The 22408-nt window shown below is 45.4% G+C and overlaps 1 protein-coding gene and 1 long non-coding RNA gene across 2 annotated transcripts in view; one reads left to right on the top strand and one right to left on the bottom strand.

Annotated features, from left to right (window-relative positions):
• The first annotated feature begins 2631 nt into the window (after positions 1 to 2631).
• Positions 2632 to 22408, top strand: part of LOC119397669 (high-affinity choline transporter 1) — a 98292-nt gene continuing 78515 nt past the window's right edge. Inside the window, exon 1 of the mRNA XM_037665095.2 lies at positions 2632 to 3004. The gene's annotated coding sequence lies outside the window, so the exon portion shown is untranslated. The remainder of the gene's footprint in view (positions 3005 to 22408) is intronic.
• Positions 21258 to 21947, bottom strand: LOC125758752 (uncharacterized). Its single transcript, XR_007416389.1, has 2 exons — positions 21555 to 21947; positions 21258 to 21358 (listed from the first exon to the last, which is right to left on the bottom strand). It is a non-coding gene; the product is annotated as an uncharacterized LOC125758752 (long non-coding RNA).

Raw genomic sequence — 22408 nt, 5'->3', positions numbered from 1 at the left:
CTCCATGTGGCACAGGAAAAAGGCACAAATTTTATCAGCAAAATCTGCGATGTGCGAGCGCCACGTCTGGGACACTTGGCATGGAATGACACACACACACACACACACACACACACACACACACACACACACACACACACACACACACACACACACACACACACACACACACACACACACACACACACACACACACACACACACACACACACGCGCACACACACACACGCACGCACGCACGCACGCACGCACGCCCACACGCACACACGCACACACACACACACACACACACACACACACACACACACACACACACACACACACACACACACACACACACACACACACACACACACACACAATGCTTAACCATGGTGGAGACGTGGCTAAGGACTACGCATTATTTGCAGGATGTTCTGCCTATTGTTTAGGTGCTTATTGATAAAACAGTAACTTGTCATTACAATGTGAACATGTATGAAATGGCATGAAGTGTTTAAAACCGATTCAGAGAATAATTTTACGAATGACAGAAATTTCAGTTTGTTTATAAGAATTTATTGTAGGATGTAGGCGTGTAGACGTGAAAGAGAAAAGACACAGACAAGCCAAACGCTAGCGTTTGAGCTGTCCGCATCTCTTCTCTTTCCGTGTTGCATGGTTTACTTCTGGAATAAACATTTTTTGGTGTTTTACGCGAGGGGGAATTGTTCTGAGACTCATCTATATAAACTTCGAGTAGTATTTTATTTCCCCCAGAGGAATCGAGTGTACCACTGTAAAGTTGCTACAAAAGCTTGTTGCGGCTGTCATGCATCCACCACAGTGTTCCTGTTTGAGTAAACCCGGTGGAAGCGCCTTGTTGAGTAACAAGAGGTAGCGGCACCAACTTTCGTCGATTGTCAGATAAAAACCCTAATGGTGTTCGCTCTGATTTGAAGTTCTTTTGAAATTCTTGATCAATCTCTATAAAACTTGTTAAGTTTACGTGTATTTGTACGCTGATTTTGAAAATGCAAATATTTTTTTTTACTAGTATATGTCGCGTTAATTAAGTATATCAAACATTTCATGTGCCATGTTAGGCCTGCACGAGTTACAAACCTGAACGAGTTACAAAGTAAGCATATCACAATAATATGAAATTGGAACTGTATGCAACATAACGAGAATGCATGTTCTAAACCCACTTAACAATAGTTATAGTATGCTGAACAATGACGAGTAAGTGTATGTCTAGCTGGTGATTCGCTCACGAGAGTTCAATGTTACGTAACTTTTAACTCAAACGGGTTTAAAACGCGGGTTCGTATGTGGGCTATGGGTTCATGAACATTATGACAGAACAGCGCAGTAAACTGTTTTGAAACTATTGCATACAGTTTTTATCCCCTAATTATAGCGATATGTCGATTTACTTTGTAACTCTCCAAGTTTGGAAAGGCTTCCTCATCAAGACACATGAAATTTTTATGTGTTAAAACTGCGTTTTCTTTCAGATAATTGCATATTTGAAATCGCCACATAAGTAAACGTAAACTCAGCAAGTTTCATCATTATCGACCAAGAAAAAAAATAAACGCATTATTTGTTGCAGAGTGTCTCATTGAGTACCACGAAGTCGTCACACTGACTCTTGCCAGGGGAGTCATGTACACCACTGTCCTTAAGGACAACGGAGTCAAAGGAACGCTCGAGTGGGGGTCAGCGTTACCATGGCAAAGGGGTCACCCTGACTACCTAGAGGTACTAGCGGGAAATAAAAGGTAGTCGCGTAGACTCCTGCGTTGGGAGTAATACATACTCTCTCTGCTTGTGAAGAAGGGAGTCATTGGTCTGAAGAACGAAGGGAGTCGTTTGACACCCCAAAAGGTCATCATATGTGTAGCAAGGCGATTACCACCCAAAGGGAGTCAGTACAGACACCCTTTTTTTTAAGAGTGCAAGCATCAGAGGTATATGAGCAAAGTCAGCAGGAGTGAGAAATAATATATAAAACGGAGGTTGCGCACGTATACACTATACCAAGATCGTACCATGGCAGTCAAGCCATGCATGATTGCCGAACATTGCACATCCAAGTAATTCAAAACTTGTCACCCAGTCGGCACCTCTGCACCGCTGAAGAGCTTAGCAGGAGACAACTATGCTAACAGTCCGATGCTATGGCCAAGTTATCAAGCACTAAACACTCAGCATATGAAGTTAGGACTGCACAACGAATTATCGATCGCACTATGAAGTTCTCACAAATCACCGCTAATAACCATCCGAGCGCGAAGACAATGTGAGGAAGCGAACGCGTGGCTACTTGTCATTCACCGGTAACAAATGACGAGGTGAGACCACAACTGCTCCCCGCTGCCGTGATTTTTTAGCTATCTTTGTTCACTGCTCCCACAGAGGTGGTACAAACAAAGATAAAAAAGAGGACATGCTTTGGGGCTGAACGCTCGCGCACACGTGTTGCTTCCGTAAGACAGCGTGCGCGCGCACACCTCCGAGCGTTCGAAGCTGCTTTCGCTTTCCTTCTCTCCAGGCGACGCAGACTCCACCGGCGAGGCGCTTTCCGGATTGCACGCGCGTTGCTTTCGCCCGAGAGAGACCGGCTGGGGAAGTACAGAGGCTGTTTGTCATTCAAGGCAACGTACGTTTCGCTCCTCCCTCACGCGTTTCTTTGTTTTTAATTGGAACCCTTTCTCTCACGCTTGGCGGCGGTGGCTGAGGGCCAGATCGTTTCAGTCACCCGCCGGCAAACGTGCCGGCAGTGTGGCGGGATCAAGGCGAAGCGCTCACGGACCAAGGAGGTCGAGTTGACCAACGTCGAAGTTCCGGCAATGGACACGCGGACTTACGCGAAATACCGTCGGACGCCGAGCTTGGAAAGGAGACTGAGCGGTGCACCGACAACTGCCGTCCACATCTTTCTTGGAGCGCGCATGAAGACCGATTCATAAGTGTGCGGGTATCATCACAGCCGTCATAACCGTCACAGGCAACAGAGGTGAGCAGAATGATGAGCGCGTGCGGAGAAGGGGTCATTTACCTCACTCTGGAGCGTAGAAGCGTGTGCATGTTGAATGTGCGTATGCGTGGCAAACGAGAGTCGCTGCTCCTTGATCGTCGAGTCATTAATGACGCTGCTGATTTCAACGAGCACTAGCTCTCGAACATGCCTGCGCCGAACTATCCGTGTCGGCTCTGGATTAGGCAACAAAGCTCAGGTGTCGCGGAATTATGTATTGATCAGAATTCTGCCAGTTCGACATGATGGTATAGAATCTAAAAGAGGCACAATAGTTAATCCATTTCATGTACTTCTGCTGCGGACAGCGTTGCAAAGAAAGGTTTGCGTTGGATTGTTCGTGAAAGACAGGCACGAGCATCTTTCACAATTACACTCAAAGGTCAAGGAAATTGTTACACTAGCGGCAGAGAGAGGCCTTGAGGCATACAGCCACCATCGGCCATAAAGTGCTAATGCGACCGCATGCTTGCATGTAGGTGAGAGTTGCAATGGTAAACTTTTTGCGTCGCCCAGTCGGTGTAGAGTTATCTGTTTTCTTTGTATAAGACTCGTGTCCTATCGTTTGTAATGTGATAAGTGGAAACTCTCATCAGGACCTTTATTTACACCTACTCTTGGGGGCTCTCCAGAAGATTACTTCACTCCGTTGCTTCATACGCAGTTGTTACACCCGCAATATCACAATGTAAATGAGTATAAACGATTAACCTGAAGTATATTTGCTGTGGCTCTTCGCCGTTTCCTCATCGATGAGTCATTTTATCGTTGTTTCCGCACGTGCATCATCGGCTGCTTTGAATCCTGCCACCTCGAGGCCCTCACTAGATTAAGCGTTTATAGTTCATGACTACATTACGTAGCCCGGCCCGTAGCCAGGGCTAGACAAACGCACCCGTAGCCCCGCCCCCCGAAATTGATTCTTTCTGAAATAGGTGTCTTCCTCAAAATAGGTGCTTTCTTCAAACATTCAAGGCCTTCAGCAAGTGCCCCCACCCCTTCTTTCCTGAAAAAAATTCCTGACTCCGGGTCTTACCTAGAAAATGCCCGAAAGGCCATATAACAGCATCTTACTTTTTTTTTTGTGCCGCAGACATTTCACAAACACAGCTAATCTTTTCAAGTTATATTTTTCCGTAAGAAAAATAAGCTCCTACCGGATACAGTCCCTACGTGGGACTAGTCGGGTGGCGCGCGATCTCCCCTGCGTCTTCTATGGACCAAAATAAAGTTCACTCATCATCATCTGCCGCATATATAGAGCACTGCAGGTGATATTCAGAAGGCCCCATTAAAGTTGCGCTGAGCAGTTCGTTAACGCATTCCGCTGGTGTCGAAGGGAGCTTCACAGATGCAAACATCCGACGAACAATCACTTTACGCTATTTTCATAACAGGTTTAAGTCGTTTTACTTTTGTAGTTCGACGTTGAAGCCTGCACACAGGTCAGTACATTTCTAGTCGCAGTGAGCCGCTTTGTGTGAGCTCATGCGCATGCGTCGTTTATTAATAAGGAGGAGTGGCTGCACGAGGATCTAACTAAAGCGCTGCAGTAGCATAACAGCGTTAATATTTGCAGCATTTAATCATTTCAGACCCAAATTAACTCTGTTCAATGTCAGCAACCAGTTTTTACAATCTGAGATGCGCGTGATCGTGGTAGTCCAAAATATTTTTTAATCTGTGCTCGCACATTTCAATCAAATTAATTAATTAACTAGTATTTGTAATGTTATTTATTAATTTATAAAAAATTATTTCGATGGTATAGAATAGTACCCAATAGCAAAAATTCAAATTTTGTATACAAAACTGAAACAAACGCCCTACCTCTGCAGAGTGAGAGAAGGAGCTGCCTCAGCGAAATGCGGGAACAGGGCGAGCGTTTCTGTAATTCATTTGTTCACACGTCACCTCACTTTCTTGAGTCTACCATGTTGGCAGCACATAAGCACATGCTAGGTACGAGTTGTAGCGGAAGAACAACCTTCTTTTCTCTACCAGGTGGTTGCTGACTGACCTACGAAATTTATTGTTCCAATTGGAATCAATGGGCCATAAAGGGTTAATATTTGCGCTGTATCCCCAGGATCTTTTCTGGGAGCTAAGAAAACGGAAGTCAAGCCATTCGGGGGAGTGGAGGGAGCGGCTAGTTTTCCGGGTTTCAGATGAACACGTGGGCGGCACGCACCGGTTGGCGTCTGACACGATACACGTTTTCGACGACGAGCCACTCACTCTGTTTTCCTGCGTTCCCTTGAACAGGATGTTCGTCTTTCATTGTAGCACTGAGGCGAACGATGTATGACGCAGAAGTGTGAGCGGTGGCGCTTGCCATCACGCCCCGAATGAGACCTACGTGCACTTAGCTCTTTCTTCTTTTTCTTTTGTTGCTGTCAGTAACGTCATCGATATTAGTGACTGTGAGAAAAGTACTAGTTAAAACGTTTTTCAAGCATTTAGGGAAGCTTACAAGTCGCTGTCACATGACGACGTGGCTTAAGTGAACTGACCGCGAGAAGTGCTGTGTAACTCCAAGTAGACTGCTGTTAAGTTAAACTGCAGTTTCAGTGTTAACTGCCGTTTAATTCGACGGTAGTTGAGAGTATTCGTGTAACAGATGGTATCACTGATGGTATCAAAAAATATCATACAGACGTATAGTGTCGGAACACTTTTTTTTAGTTTATTTCTGAGAAATACAGCTTCATTCATGAGAACATTAAAGGGGTACTGACACGAAAATGTCCTGTTGTCGTTCTTTTTTTTTTGTTCGTCAAACGAGAGGCCAAGCCCTCAAGAGCCTAGAAAATGTAGTGGTAAGCGAGAGTGCACCCTCAAAAAGTAATTACAGTATGTTTTTCAAAGCTAGTTCGGTTCCTACTGTGCTCTGACATCACAACACAGTACAGTAAAAACTCGGTGATACGATCACGGCTCGTACGAATTTCGGGGTGATACGAATTTTTCTGTCGTCCCGGCCAAGGCCTATTAGCCTGTAATGTATTGGAGTGCGGTTGTTGCGAACTGATTTTCACCCCGCGACGTTTGATACGAATGTACACTAGAGCGCACAGGTACGAACAGGCGCTGCCCGCGCTGTCGCGGAAGAGGCCGCAGTCCTGCGTTGTCGCGGGCATGCGCGCTTCGCGACCATCAACGGTGCGTCTTGCCTCCGAGATTGTGCGCCCGAATCTTAAACACGGTTATGCGCCTTCGCGTTTAGTAGTTTACAGATGGCGTTGACGACGCGTTTCTTTTTTTTTTTTTTCAACGTGTTCACGCGTGCTGCTGTGCTCGAGGCAGCAGCGTCTTTGTAGTGCGTTAACACGTGCCTGCCACGTCGATGCAAGCCATGTCCTCGCAATCAGACGTTCTATCAAACAAGACTGAAACTTGGGCTGCGGGTACATCACGAAGTCCCATGAAAGGTGGACGAAGACCCCTAGAGACGAAGCGAACGGTCTTGGCGAAGGAGCTAGGCCTCTCAACGTATGCGCACACCTGCCAACACTCCGATTTGCAGGGGAGACTCCAGAATTTTGAGCAAACCTACTGATCGTGCGGGCACGGCCGTAAATCTCCCGAGGAGCACCCCCAACACCACCGCGATAAGAAAATAACAGCAACAAAGGACAGCGCTTCTAAAATTTTCTGGCCTTCATATATCGCGTGCAAAGGACTTCTTGAGTTACTTTTGCCGCAGTAATTTGTTGTCATGCAGGAAAGCGTAGTACGATTAGGAAGGGGTTACTAGCGGTCACACGTCACATCTGGTTCATTAATTACGCACGCGCGCACGCACCGTATAGTATTTACGAGTTCAAATATGATCGTTGACGTCTAAAAAGTTTACTGGCAATCATTCAGAGCTGTTGATGATGTCGCTGCGGCCCTGAGAAACGCTAAATCAAAACGTATGCCAACTTTCTTTTGTCGCATACTAATTTTGCGTGTTTTCTGGTGATACGAATTTCGGATGATACGAATATTTTTGGTAACCCCGCGAGATTCGTATCACCGAGGTTTTACTGTATACGAGTACGTCGCAACACGCCAGCACGTCACAACACAGTATGTCACGTGCTCGCGCAAGATATCGTGACGTTTCCACGGCCGCTCCGCTCCGTGGCTCTGTTGGTGAAGCATAAGGGGCCATATTGAATGTTTTGGTAGCTCACGTCATCACAACTAGCCATACTGGTGCGTGAAGTCAGCAGAATTGACACTCGCCTGACGTCACGATAGTGTCGATGTCAGTAGGTGCGCCATGCGAAAATAGACTTTAATGCCAAAGTAAAATATCTTATCAGAATTTACCGAGCTTCACACTTGCTTACAGCCGTCTCTGTATACAGGAGATTTGTATGGCCGGTTAAACTCGGCTTCGAAAATTGGCGTCAGTATCCCTTTGAGAGAAAGAATCTCATTCTGCGGCTTGCACACGTTCGCGATACGAGCATTTCATTTGCGAAGGATTTCATTTGCAACTCTTCCGTTCGAAGCGAAGGAGGTCATACATTGACGCTCCTCTTGATTGCTCCCTTCAAGGTCCGAGAGACAAATCAACGGGAGCATGTTGATACCGACTATGGTCAATGCGAACAGAAATGAAAATACGTGGGGAAAGTAGATCACGTAAAAGCTGCGGGATATGCTAATAAACTTTATGAAAGATAACGTGCGTGAAAATCTTGAGGGAGGTGCAAGTGAGGATATTTCGAAGCAATTTTTCACGGACGTAACGTTTGCTGAGCAGTTCTAGTTGTCAGTAATAATTCCGGCAGCATTACTCTAAACAAGTTCAACTTCGTTAACGAGTTTGCCTGTGAATGCATCCCGCACAAAGACCGCATATTCAATTTTACTTCCGACAGGACGTTCGTAGAGGAGTTACTTGAGAGAAAGGGCAGAAGATAAGCTACGAAGAAGATAACCAAGCATGAGGTTAGCATTGTTAACAATACAGAGGATGCGAAATGCCCAGTTAAGATCAGAAGCATAAAGTATAATAGGAGGAAAGAGATTCTAGAGTCTTGTTAGTGAGAACATAATAAGGGGAGGTAGTGGCAGTTTGAGTTAAGCGGAGTGCTCTGCACTTACTTTTTTTCAAGATTTAGCTCCATGAGCCACATGTTACATCATTCACATGCAGCATATGGATCGCTTAGAAAGGAGGTTGTATCGCCAGAGTTGTTCATTTCACGAAATATGGCACAATCGTCAGCAAAGAGGGGAATATTAGAAGAAACACAATTTGAGAGGTCGTTAAGGTATATAAAGAAGAGTAAAATACATATAACAGACCCCAGTGGTTCTCCAGTATGAACGGCCGGGCTCGGGATTTCGTTTCGTTGCATGCAACGAACTGAATACGGTAAGTAAAGAAGTACTGAAGCCAAGAAATGAGAATTTCTTGGCTTCAGTTTTGAGAATGAGAATTTGTTGGAAGCTAAGCAAGGAGGGATGGCAGGGGGAAAAGAAGTTACTTTACGCGCGTGTCATGACCTTCAGCATTTTTTCTTTTTTTTTTCTTCGAACGCGCTGCTTGCTTTCAGTTTGACCGCGAGCGAGCGCGCGGGCACGTGGCGACCTCCCGCGGCAGCCACAGTAACTATGCAGCCCACAATGCTCAAATCAGCCAATGGCCATGAATTTGGGTATATGGCGCGGTCATTTGGATATATGGCATCATTTGTAAAAAGAAAAGGGACTATTTCAAGCTGACTTTAAGGATTAGTTGTAAATTCCAGGCCGTGTGCTGCGCTATAATTTTTGGCTCGTGTGTTCTCAGAGCCTCGACTACCGGCAGCGTTTTCTGACCATGCCGGAAAAGTTTTGCAAGGCCCCTTTAAGAAACTGCCGCGAAGCCTCTCAATAAACGGTACTATGGTTCACACTGTACCTTGAAGCTCAATTAGCGTTTTCATTTATGCCGTTGAAGTGCATTGCACTTGGTCTTGCGTGTTGTCAGTGCAAGATGCTGTAGCGATGCAGCATATACGAAGCGTCTACTCTATTTCTACAGCATGGCTACTAAATGCGTGACCCGCTTTGTTCTTCCGGTTATGATGTTCTTTGCTGTTCTGTCCGTTCAGCGTTAATTTTTGTTCTCCACGAGCGCATGATATCTGCGGCTTGTTCTCTTATTGTGGATCATGTCGGTCCTTGTGTGTAAGCCAACGGCATGGCTTTGTCTTCCATGAATGCAGGATACGCATATCACTGCGTTTTCACACGAGATTGTTTCGCTGTCCATAACGTTATGTCGTATGCATTTATGGTGAAGTAGATTTTGGGAATTGTGTCTATTCTTCAACATATGCGATCTCCAACGGTGTCGAACAATACTGCAGATACTTAAAATTCCTGCCATACTGTCGTCTGAACGTATGTGCTGTGCTGTTGCAGAAAATTGCTGCGCCACGCCACAGGTTGCATTGTTACCGTTAATTTCCGCACAAGCGCGCTCCATACCGATTTGTTAGCAGCGTTTGCTAAAGAACGGAAAGAGTTAAGCCAACGCTTACACAGCACCTGGGCGACTTACTTCCGCACCGAAAAATCGCAGCATCACCGCAAGGGCGAAGCAATGAATGAGAGAGCAACGAATTGTAATGTTATACGAAGTAAGGCTGGCAGCTAAATATATTATATCCAGACTCCCGTAACTCTACAAAACGCTGGTGTAAAAGAATAAGGCCGCTCCAGGGACAGGAGCGGATTTCGCATTGTCTCTTCGCGTGGAGACGTCCGCTGATGCCTGCCGAGATAGCGCACGCGCCAGCGATCGCGACCGCGCCCGTAGAATCAAAGTTCACGGTTGCTGCTCGAGCGACCCTATACCCCCCCCCCCTCTCCCGTGTCCTTTCATGCTCTTTCAAGACGGGTGGCGCGTTTCCTCTCCGCTTGAGCGGCATTCGACGGCAGGCCTAGCAGACGGGGTGACGTTATCGCATGCGCCCTTCGAACGACGGAGATGGGCTGGCTCGTTTGATCTCTGCTCAGCCGCGTTCGTCGCCCCCGTTAGCACGCTTTTACCCGCGGGTAGAACATACGATGCGTGGGGGGATGTTATCGATTTGGACTTTATACGCAACATGACAGCGACGGCGACTCCTACGGCAAAAACACGTCGAGAGTGTCCATGTAAATGCTATCGCAATAAAACGGGCATCAAATGATGCGCCATTTGAACAAGAAACCACTGCAGCCACGCTACCGGGTCAGCAGCCATTTGTGAACAAATCTCAGAGCTCGTTCTCGGCGGGCCGGCTCTGACGGCTCATCGTTCGAGATCTGGACTGGAAAAAAGACCCTCGTAAGACCGGATACCGTTATTGTTTCTATTCCTCCTATCGTGTTCTTCATAGGTCAGGCCAAATATCCGCTTCTTGCGATAACGGTAACGTACGAAGTGGCGTTGGAGAGAAAAAAATCCAAATAAAGAGGTATAAAATACGTCACCTCCACCAATCTTACTTGAAGTGTGGCTTATTGCTCTTCTCACGTCCGTCTCGGGTCATGATGGTGCTTGCCTCGCGCTTGCTTTTACGACCGCTTTTCTCAACGCAGACACTGCCATTTTCGGTGACCTATTGGAGGACTTACGAGGAAACATGAAAAAGGGCCATTGCACTTTATTTCAACTCCTACTTTCTGCGCATCTCGTTTGTTCTCCTCCATCCTTGGCTATTCCCAGATGGCATGAACTTCTCCCCCATATAAAAGGGTCTGACCTTTTGAATTTTCCATGAACTGACCCGACAGTGCCAACTTGACCCTCTCACCAAAAAGTTTTTTTTTCTTCGTGAGCTTACGCCGGCACTGTTCCCAGTAGAATGCATATACGCCATTAAAATTTACTTGCATACGTACAACTGAACTTCATGATTTGTGTAGTTTGCTTACTTTTACTCAGTTTACTGAGAATTTTACCGAAGTTACTGTATAAAAAAAACGACCTGCGCCGGTCTAAAAAAAAAGAAAAAGGTTTATTTGCCTCGGATTTTATTTCCTGATCAGGAACGCTTTCGCTACCACGAGTTCATATAGCAGAATAATAAAGCATTTTAAAATGGTGGTCAACACCTCGTACTACTCAAACAGTGGGCCGCACTGAAGTGGCCACATTATTGCTGCAGACAGAATTTTGATGTACTAGCTTGGCACTCTCCTCCTCTATCATTCTCATTGCGAATTCGCTACTATACAGGGTGTTTCAAGAAATGTGCCCAAAATTGTCAAAAATCAGGAAAAGCGCTGTTTGTTCGATGCCTTCACAATTGCTTCTTCTATTGCCGCAGGCATATGAAGAAGGCCAAAGTCATAATTGGGGCAGTAATTAAGAAAGTTAAATTAAGTAACTGTCTAATTAGTGGAGTTTGGCGGTTACTTCAAATGGGAGAATTGAAGTCATTCATGCGAAGAACCCGTTGCAGCTTTGAGATTTCGAAAAAGCCGCTCCAGTAATAATTGCGAAGTAATGAAATTCACCCAAATTCAGCGGCGAAACCGAAACCGAAATGGGGAAGAGTGCTACTGTGATATTCTTCTGAGACGTATAGAATCAGTGAGCGTCCTGCACCTCTTCAGTCGCTCTCTTGAACAGTGACATCATTCTAGTCGTCTGCTTGTTGCGCTCATCGGTGCTTCAGTTTCGGTTTCGTCGTTGAATTTCGTTGAATTTCATTACGCCACTGTAATCATTCGAGGCCGCTTTTTCTATATCTCAAAGCTGCACTGGGTTCTTCACATGAAGGACTTCAATTATCCCATTCGACATAACCACCTAATTCCACCAATGAAAAAGTTAATTGAACTTTCTTAACTACTGTCCCAAATGATGTCTTCAACCATTTTAAGATGCCTGCCGCTAGAGAAAAAGCATTTCTCAAAGCATCGAGCAAATATCGCATTCTCGTGATTTTTGAGGATTCTGGACACATTTCTTGAAAAACCCGGCATTTTGTCCATGCAGCTACTCTTTCGCACGCTAATCCGCCAGCCCCTGCATTAATAAATAGCTTATAGATAAATTAAGAAAGACACAGTGTGTACTGCGTACTAAATCCCCCGAACCCAGCGCGGCGCTCCCCAGCGATCGAATCAGGACTGCATTCGTGATGGGTGCAGCTGTGTCCCTCTTAGGCCACTCGACGCTTTGTGAATTTGTAGGTGTCGTGTGTTTGCAGATAGCAGCCGCGATGGCTCACTTTGAAAAATTTCAGAGACGTAAAATGTCGCTACCGGCGAGCGTTCCGAAGTCAGCCCCGCAATCACTTCCCCTAAAGTTCAAGCGACTTCATGACGTCGTAATTAGCGGTTAACAACAAGGGAATGAGGGAGGTACATGCGGGTGACACGATCGATATGACGCTGTGGCAGTTCGGCAGGCACTATTAACACAGCAGGCGTTGATTGAATTCCCGTCTACATTAGAGTGCCCGGTACCTTTCTTTTGTTCTTTTTTCTTACTCACCACTTGCAGGTAGCATCACCGCATATTCAGTTGCATATATCTCTTTTCGGGACATGGTGGAGAACTTAATTTATGTCTTTATAAGTTTTCACACGCTTCTGGCGAAGTTGGGTTATGTAAGGACCAGACGAATAACTTATTAAACCCATTTATTGGACGCTAAATATAAAGACAAAAGTAACAAATTAACCATCTGGTACCTGCAGTCGTGCTGGCTATATATATATATATATATATATATATATATATATATATTATATATATATATATATATATATATATATATATATATATATATATATATATATATATATATATATATATCATCACAGTTGCACGATGTCACAGAGGGCGTATCTCACATTCCAATAAGGAATAAGTAGGCATTTGTACAAGCCACGCTTAATAAGAGACGGCGTGTGAGGTCCTCCCAAGATTTCAAAACCTCTCAAGATGTGACATGTTACCAGGTGAATCATGATAACAGGGCCCATTGGCTTGTCATTCACTGATTGACAAAATGGCAGATGCGGGCGGGTGTCGAGAAAAAAGAAAAGACCCGGCAGCATTTATTTATTGCATCTTATTTAAAACAACGTAAGACGAGGTGATTACCAAGAAGGTCAGCAAGTTTGAGCAGCAGCAGAGCACAGGTTGTCGCGCCGCGCAAATCGAAACAACGCTTTTATTTTCTTAATTAATGGTATGACCCGCTGCACGAGGTCGCGGGTTTGATACCGGTCATAGTGACTGCACTGCGATGGAGGCAGAACGCAAGCACGCCCGCGTAGCGTGCGTTTGGTGAACGTTAAAAAACCCGGTGGGATGAAAATTAACTCGGAGTTCCCGAACACGGCTCGCCTAATAATCACTCTGCAGTCGTGGTACGTAAAACCCCAAAATTTATTTTAAATAAGGATACGCTCGAACTTTTTTTTTCGGCCACTGCTTTATGTGCCGAATGTTTTTGTGCATCTATGTGTTGTGCTGAATGTTTCAGGCGTCTCTGTGCTGTCATAGGCAACGTCAAGTTCGTTGGGGAATTACGCGCCGCAGGGCCTGTCCCAACCTCGTTATCGTCTTAATTTTCACTTTCATCATCGTATTCCGATGATGAAAGTGAAAGTTCTCCGTTTGCGTCAGAGCCCTCGATCCGTGTACGTCACGGTCCTCTCGATGTCTTCGCGATTCTGGAGACGAGGGAAACCGATACCATTTCTGGGCATGTCTCACTCCACCTTTCTTTTATTTTTCCTTACGGGGATCAAGAACGGCGAACAGTAGTTTCCATCCCAGTGTTTTCAGGATGCATCTTCACCTTTCGTCATGATTATGCATCTACTCAAACACTGCTTCCTGTATGATAAAAATGTAGCCGAACTGCTACCTTCTGGGCTGAAGATGGTAAGCATTTAGCGAGGTAGCTGAACATGCCTAGCAATATCTGAACAGTCAGCTTTTTTTGGGTCTTTGACGTCTGCACTACAGCGGTAACTAATATCCGATTCTACCTCAGTTCTTCGAGAATGATGATGCCGCCTATAGTAGTTTAGAAGCTAAAAAAAAAAAAAGTGCACTCCGCCCAGCGCCGTCGCTGTCCCTCCCGCAGGCAGTTTGCACAAGTGCTTCATTCATTAGCGCTTACTCATTTGTGTGACGTCAAGCGCTTCCCGGGCGTTTCAGTCAGTTGACTTTCCCACCAGTGTTGCGGAATGGGCGCCTCCATTCCATTCCAATTCCATTCCGGAGAATTAGAACTTGCCGCAACTCCATTCCTTTCAATTCCTGGGAAGGAAAAAACTTAACCCATTCCCACTCCGGGAATGGCCTGGCAGTTCAATTTCATTCCTGTAATTCCCCAACGTAGGAAAGGAATCTTCATAGTTTTAGCGAGTTAAGAATGAACGCCCCACAAAGCTGATGTCATCAGATGCATTAGGGACTGCAAAAGTACGCAAAACATGTTACCAAGGTCGAGGGATAGTAGCTTGGTGACATATCTCGTGCAGTACAACCACCCAACTTATTCCCATAGGGGCAGTTCTCCCGCTACCTACAGTATTTGCATGGTCAGCATGTTTGAACGAATGGTGATGTTTTAATATTGTTTAAGCTTAAATATGTTAATGCTAAAATAGACGCTATAGTGTATTTTTGTGCTGACAAAAGTAGTGTTCAAGAAGACCAAGCAGTTTTGCCACGCCTCTGGAGCGGTCGATCGTGAATATGGAGAAAACTAAGATTTGGTTAATGGGGAACAAAAGCCTCAGGATCTGCTGGTATTAGTTGGAACAGTGCACCGCTCGGGCACCCCGTGCCTTTGTATCAAATACGGAATACTTGGCCGCACTGCTCGTCAGCACTCATGCTTGTCAGGCGCGCCTCGCAAGCATGGATGGGGTGAGGAGAACTTTCTGTGTTCGCCTGTGCGCAAGTATGCAATGTCTTGTTGTTAAATTGTTAAATTCGAGGCCCTGGCTTTCTAATGTTTGAAGCTTGAAAAACAGCGCTTAGACTAAAACGTGCTCTATTTTCGGAAAAAGACGTAATTCCATTCCCATTCCATTCCGCGCAAAAGGCGCAAAAGGTTGTAACGTTGTAACCGACTATTGGCCTCGAGATCGAACATAGTTGCCACCCAGCGGCGAATGGATGAAACCCCGAAGTGTGGATGCCGGTGGCTTGTCGCCGCTTTCGCAGCAGTGTGTGTTGCGCTTGTTGTCTGAGAATTCACGATGCAAGACACGGGGACGGTTTGGTCGACGTTGAGTAAACTCATTATGTCCTTTTTGTAATGGAAGCAAGGTCAGTCGCTTTTTGAGTGGCGATGCGAAAAGCATTTGTTTGATGCGACCGCATCAAACAAATGCTTTTCAACGTGTTATGAGGCTAACATTTGTAATTCCGTGTCACTGTACCCTTGCCTTTGAGCACAATTCTGACTGAGGTTGGGGATTGCGTCACGTGTATCGTTGACGGTGACAAAATTGTTGCGGCGGGCGATATTGTTGAATACAGTGCCGCCTCTTCCACGTGCTGCTCTGACGGTCCCGCTCACGTTATCGCATTCGTGCTCCAGTCGTTCGGGCTCAGCAAAGACCCACAATAAGTCTACCTGAAGTTAACTGAAGAGACAAAAATAGCCGAATTGAACTGCTCATGCCCCGCAAGACACTAATAAAAGGTGAAGTTATTCAGACATGGTTGGTCGCGGCACGTGTATATGGCACCTTTCGAGGCTGCTTCTACTAACAAATATACGCTGCGGAAACTTCACCTTTTGCAGTATATTGGGCATCAGCCATTTCTGGAAGATCCATTAAAAAGGTTCAGAGAACAAATATATCAACCTGAATAGATAAACTCGCTGGCGCATGTTCATTCGTCGCTTACATTGTCTGCCCGTTTCTGGCTCGCGAAACGACATTTTTTTTTTTAGTCTGTACGAGTTGATGCACAAACTGGACGAGTTTCAGGGCTCATATACTTCGGAACCCTGAGAACGCCACTCGCAGCATAGTAAGCGGGACAGAAAATGTGCTCGTTTAAAAGGACTCGCAGCCAACGCAAACAAACGTTGTATTCACTGCGAAGGTGGCGCGTGAAGGATGTAGAATGACTGCTGACCCGAAGGTCGCGGGATCGAATCCCGGCCGCGGCGGCCACATTTTCGATGGAGGCGAGAATGTTTGAGGCTCGTGTACAAACTTGGATTTAGGCGCACGTTAAAGAACCCCAGGTGGTCGAAATTTCCGAAGCCCTCCACTATACGGCGTCCCTCATAATCATATGGTGATTTCGGGACGTCAGCAAACCCCAACAATTATTATTATAAGGAGTTAGAATGAATTTCATGCTTGTAGACTCGATTCATTTACTTGCGGAAGTACGTAAATGCATAAGAAAATCATGACTGGTAGCCCTGGCCAAGCCGCCACGATCTTTCGCGGACTGCAATGGTGTTCACGCACGTAGTGCGCAGCAACCACGCATGCAAAAAACGTGAATACGCCGATTACTAAGACTGAGAAAGGTGTTATCGTATTTGACTGAGCATCAACACTTTTCGACAGCGAACGCTTAAACCCACCGTGGTCGAAATGCTTGCTGCTCAACATCGCAAAGCGCCTTGCCGTTCCGACACCTGGCAAGCCACGATGTTCCGCGTCGCCGGGATAGGAATGGAATCTTATCTCTGGCTCTGTGCAATAGGTGCGGTATTGCAGAACCGAACGAAGCCTCCCCGTGGAAACTGAAACATTTTCGCGACAGCTACGGAGCGCAGAATGACGATATACAAACATCCACACTAAAGGAGCGACGGTGCTGCCATTTATAGGTCGCTCTAGCGGTCAATAATAAATGCAATTTCTTTGCACGCCGAGCCCTGCGAGTGAGGCTGCTCTGCGCGGAATACGAATTTCTTGTCATACTCCGCCTTATCGCTACCCAAGATTGCAATATAACCTACGCGCATACATGCGCAGATATATTCAACCAGTGCCGCCTGGAGGCGCTGATTCAGCAGACTGACCAGAAGTGGGCTTATTTGCGGGTCACGTCTCGCAGGTACCGAGTACGCATGCGCAATGCCATGTCTCGACGTGTGATTGATTGACCAGGCGTAAGGCGCAAGAATGGCAGCATAGAGTTTCTTAAAATAATACCTAGAGGGAAATCTGACGTCACCGTGTATGCGAATTTCATAGGGGGCGCCGTTGCCGCGATGGGAATGACGGTGTATGTATAGTGCCTAGCATATACGATATTCCATGCACTATATATATATATAGTATACGTGTCTGCGAGGCTTGTGTTGAGCTAGGCCGGCTAAAAAATGGATACGACTGCGCAAATAAAGCTTCTCTAAAACAAAACTTTCATAAATGGACCTTATTCACGCGTATTACGTTCTAGAATAAAATTCCACCCACCTGTACGGCATAACAAAACAACGAAAGAAACAGACAACAAGTAGTCGCAGAGTCAACGCTGGCCTTGTCGTCTGCCTTCCAAGTTTAGCGGGGGTTCGTTACTTTTTGGGCTTCGTAAAATTGTACGTCATCCATAAGTTTCCAAAGTCAAATAAAACGCGTTTCTGTGCAATGGGAAAAAAAAAAGAAGAAACAGCTTACTACGTGCTCCTCCAGTACCAAATCAACCGTTTTGACGCAAAGAATGCGCTGAAGCCAGACGCATCTTCGAGATGTCCGGGCTCTTCGTGAACGATGCCAGCCCGAGCCAAGTCCGAACCTAACATATCCCATCGTTCTCATGCGTACAACCGCTCGCAGCGCCAGTTTCCTCTCTAGGCAAGTGTAAGAAACTCTATGAATGGCAGTTTGGCCGTCGCTCACACTTCGCGCAATGTTTCGCTCGCGCTTGCACGAGGTCCCTCCCAAGTTTCGTGCAATGTGCAATGAGTCAGCGAAAACTCAGGAAATGTTGCAGCGGCGCCCCTCTTGCTCTTTCCACTACAAGGTACAAGGTTTACATCTGCTTCTAGCTCGAATGCTGTGTGCCAATGGCAGAATTTCACACCCACGCTTTTTGTGCGACCCACATTCAGTCTTTGTACTAATAGAGAACGAACGATTGAACATGCAGAAGAAACAAACGATCAGTATTGATATTTCTTGTCGAAGTGCGCGAAAAAAATAGCTCAGAATTTTATCGACTGTTGCGAAATGACTGAAAGCATGTCCCAGAGGAAAGAACTGTGTTTAAGTGGAAGCAATGTTTTTCGGTTAAAAGACCGTGGAAATCATGTATGGACGATTCAAGATCAAGACGCCCCTCCACCTAGCGAGAAAATGAAAATATCGATTGTGCGCGTTTTCTTGTATTCACTGAGTGCCGAATGGCTGTTAGGATATCGGGAGCACTTGACTTCGGAAAGTGGTCCGTTCAATGAAATTCGTCAGAAGTTCGGGAAACGAAAAATGCTTGCGCCAAAATGGGTGTCACAACTGTTGACACCGGAGCAAAAGAAATCTTAGGTTGACTGGAATTTTTTCAGACGATATTCTTGAAAAAGGGTCGATATCGGCCACGAAACTTGAACGTACGAATACAGAAGTAGCAAAAGTTGCAGAGCAAGGAGCGAAAAATTAAGGCGGACCAAGGGCAAAAAGAATTAGAAAAGAAGGCACAGGAGAACAAAGCAAAACTCAGTCATGTTGATAGTGCTTTTTTTTCTGAGACACCCTACCTAATCGCCAGATTCAGCCCTATGCGACTATATTTTTTTTAATGCAGACTGGTGCTCCACGGTGTGAATTTCTGGAATGTGACGACAGTTCGAAAGGTAATGACGTTGATGCTGAGCGCTTAGCAGTAGGGGCGTTCCAACAGTGCAGTTAGAAATGGAAGTAGAGGTGGAATTAGTGTACTGTGTCTAATGGTGAATGTTTGGAGCGCACTGACGTACTGCAAGAGCTTTCAGGACAATCCTCTCAGAAACATCATTATTTTCCACACAGCGTTCTTCAACCTTGGCGACAGCAGTTTGAAAGCCATCCTTCCTTTCCTATTTCACGACGTCAGGATTTAAACTGTCTCATTGACCGTCTTGATTATTCAATGAGCCCAATAAAAGGACAAGAGGATCCCCACAAGGTTGCCTACATCCTTGCCCTGTGTTGCGCCGCTCGAAATTCAAGCTTTCTTCTCTCGGGACGAACATGAAGTTGTTAAAATATTCAGTTGCGCCCTCGCCTGCGACGCTCACAAGCAACGCAGTCCTTGCCGCCTCGGTTAACGGCTTCTTTGTGCATTCTGTGGACTGGAGGAATACCTGTAGTTCAAGCCACTGTCTAAAAAACTCTCGGCGCTTTCCATAGTCTCCAGTTAAGTGTAATACGTGTTCCTGAGGCCTTCCATAATGTTTTTATGATGCCCGTACAACGTTTTTGTTTTTGTCTTCTAAAGGGCGGTGTGAGTCAAAAAATGAATTTGCAAACTTTCTTTTTAGCTTTTGTACGCATAAAGATTCGCTTTTTAAATACGTACCTTGTTAAAACTGCGAAATTTAAATCTAGAAATATTGAGGTTACATCTGCTTAGCAGAAACCTAGAGCCTATAGCAATAAGGATGGTTTAAAATATGCAGTTACGTTTTAGTATGATTCCGGACTGTTTGAGGGAGCCTTTGTATGAAACGGTTAACGAAAAGGCGAACATATTTCGTACCGCATTTGCGACATATGTCAAACGGCGAGCGGTTTAAGATTTCTAGAAATCAAACGTGGCTGTACTGTTAACGAAGTTTCACGTTTTCAACACACAGCGTAATGTAAATACATCGCAGGTTAATCGGCACTTTTTATCAGTTACATAGTGCAACGCAGTTCGTCGTGTAGGTAATATCCGGGTTTTCCCGACACTCCGTCTGAGCAGGCTAGGCTGATTAGCGCTTTCACGGGCGAACATAGCGTGCTATACATACATACTGTAGCACGCTATGTTGCAAACGCGTCTGAAAGTTGATATCGATGGTGAAGCTTCACGCCGCAAGAACAGCAAGAAAGGAGGGGAGAGCTTTAATCTGACTGAGCAACGAGCAATTCGATCGTCTGTCTTCTTGTTTACAGCACTTTCTTCGTGATCAATACGCGGGATTACGTAACGTACGCATCTGCACCGCATTGCGTGCTCCAAGGGACATATATAGCATTCGTTGAGTGTCTCGAATGTGTTATGGGCTAACCTCATTTCCATACGCTCTTTTAGTTATATAGAGAGTTGACTAGCGTAAGTCCCAATTACACTACGGGCGCAGCTATACACGTTTTCGCTATACACATTTTCGCTCATTTATATTCCTTTCGTATCGACTATACCGTTCACGGCAGGCCGATCCGGGCGTTGGCGTGGAAGAAGTGCGGCTGAGGCAACTGGCGGAGCCCTTACAAAAATGCTTATAGAGGTTTAATTAAGGCTAAATTGACTTTTCTCTATAGGATGTATTGTGTTTAAATTGAGCGCCAATTGACTTTTTCTATTGAGTTACACAAGGATATTGGCCACCGTGTTTCTATTGAAAATCATATTTTGCATGTCAATTTAGCGTCTTTTGTGAGCGCCAATTGAGCGCCAATTGACTTTTTCTATTGAGTTACACAAGGATATTGGCCACCGTGTTTCTATTGAAAATCATATTTTGCGTGTCAATTTAGCGTCTTTTGTGCGAGTCAAAAGGAGCTTTTGACCAGCTATTGACTGTGTGTACGCAGTTTCAATTGAAACAGTTGTGTTCAGTAAAAAGCATCTGGTATGCAAGCGCGTTACGCAATTGTGAAAAATGGTGGCTGAGTTCCTCCGCGTTTAGGAACGTAGGCTATTTGCGACATTTCTTGAAAACTAGCCACTTAAATGTTGTGTTTTAAAAGTGGTACCCAATAATATACATTACATGCTATCAGTGTATTTTTTAAGCATTTGCTAGCCATAAGGCTGAACATTCGAATTTAGTGTGCCGAACATGAAAGAAATTCTGCATGCCGCCTTCAATGCTTTGCCCTAGCGAGAGTTTTTCCTGGCGGGCGCTGATGTTTCAATGGTTCAATCGTACGAACAAGGTAAAAACTGGGAGAGAAGTCGCAAATTTGTACACGGGCCCACTATTCACATGAACGACACCATACACGCACATGTACAGTGATGCCGATGTTGTGATTTATTCATTGTGTAAGCTGCAGCTGACCTTCGGTGTTCTGTAAAGTGTTCAAGCCAAAATGGAAAACACAGATCTGTTAACATCTATATTTATTTTTATGAAAACTCCAATAGAGACGAATGCCATCATTTAGTTGGCGTTGCGCCTGATTCCGAATAACCAGGGCGAAGCCTGCCTGTAAGAAATACAAAAAAAAAAGAGAGAAAATCTTGTCATAAAAAATAAAATAGGTAGAAGAGGACGGTTTATTAATGTAAGCCACAATAGTTACGCAGTAGCATACTGATAAAACATCCAACGCACACTACTTTTTTTCAGTTTTCATAACTTTCGAGTAGAACGTACGAAGACAGTGGAAATAATAAACTTACCTTCAAAGATAATCAACAGAGGCACGTGGTTTGGAGATCCAGCAAATACAGAAAATGTTGATCGCACATCAAGGTGACGGTGTGTCTCTGCAGCTTTGCAGAAAGGACGCTGCGATGGTGTCTTGCATGTAGGCTGAGGTGTCCATTTTGCCGCAGGAAAGTTGCGATGCTGGGTCTGATGAACAACCGTTTCGCCGAAACAAACTTCCATGTACGGCCACAATTGCAGCACATGAGCGAAGTAGCTTCTTCACACTTTCGCTGATAGCCTGTGTAAATCGCGGTACTCGCTGTCCACGAAATCAGAGCAAGAGAGATCGCAAGCGACGGACACGATCCACACTCGCGACGCTGGTGAGCAATTCTGAAGAAGGAAGTGCGGCGCGGAGGGATACACAAGAGCTGAAGTGACCGTCAGAAATTTACACGGGTGTAACTCCCAATAAATTCTGCGAAGCCTATTTGTGAACTAAATTTCAAGTATTCATGGCGCAATATTAGCACCCTATATAATACAGATTGATCTTTTCCCGCGTTATTTTCTTGATCGCAACAGTAGACGGGCCTCCTTGCACCTGTGCAGTGAAAGCTTGCGACATGTGTTCTCCGAATTCTTCACCCCTCATGGTCCCCGCCACGTGCAAACAATACCGCCCGCGACTTACCAGACAGGCGAGTTTCGGAACAATAGGGCGCGCCTTTTCCCCCCACGGGGGAGAGCAGCTTAAAAAATGCACGACCATTGAAGGACGCGCTCGTCGAATCCGCAGTATTTTCGCGTAAGCCGGCTACCACGACGTCTTCGATCCGCATTTTTATCGTACTTCTCATGAATAAATAGCAATAAAATAATA

Source organism: Rhipicephalus sanguineus, chromosome 1 (assembly GCF_013339695.2).
Source record: "Rhipicephalus sanguineus isolate Rsan-2018 chromosome 1, BIME_Rsan_1.4, whole genome shotgun sequence".
Lineage (NCBI taxonomy): Eukaryota > Metazoa > Arthropoda > Arachnida > Ixodida > Ixodidae > Rhipicephalus > Rhipicephalus sanguineus.
The sequence above is the reverse complement of the archived record's forward strand: the minus strand, read 5'-3'. Positions and strand labels throughout refer to the sequence as shown.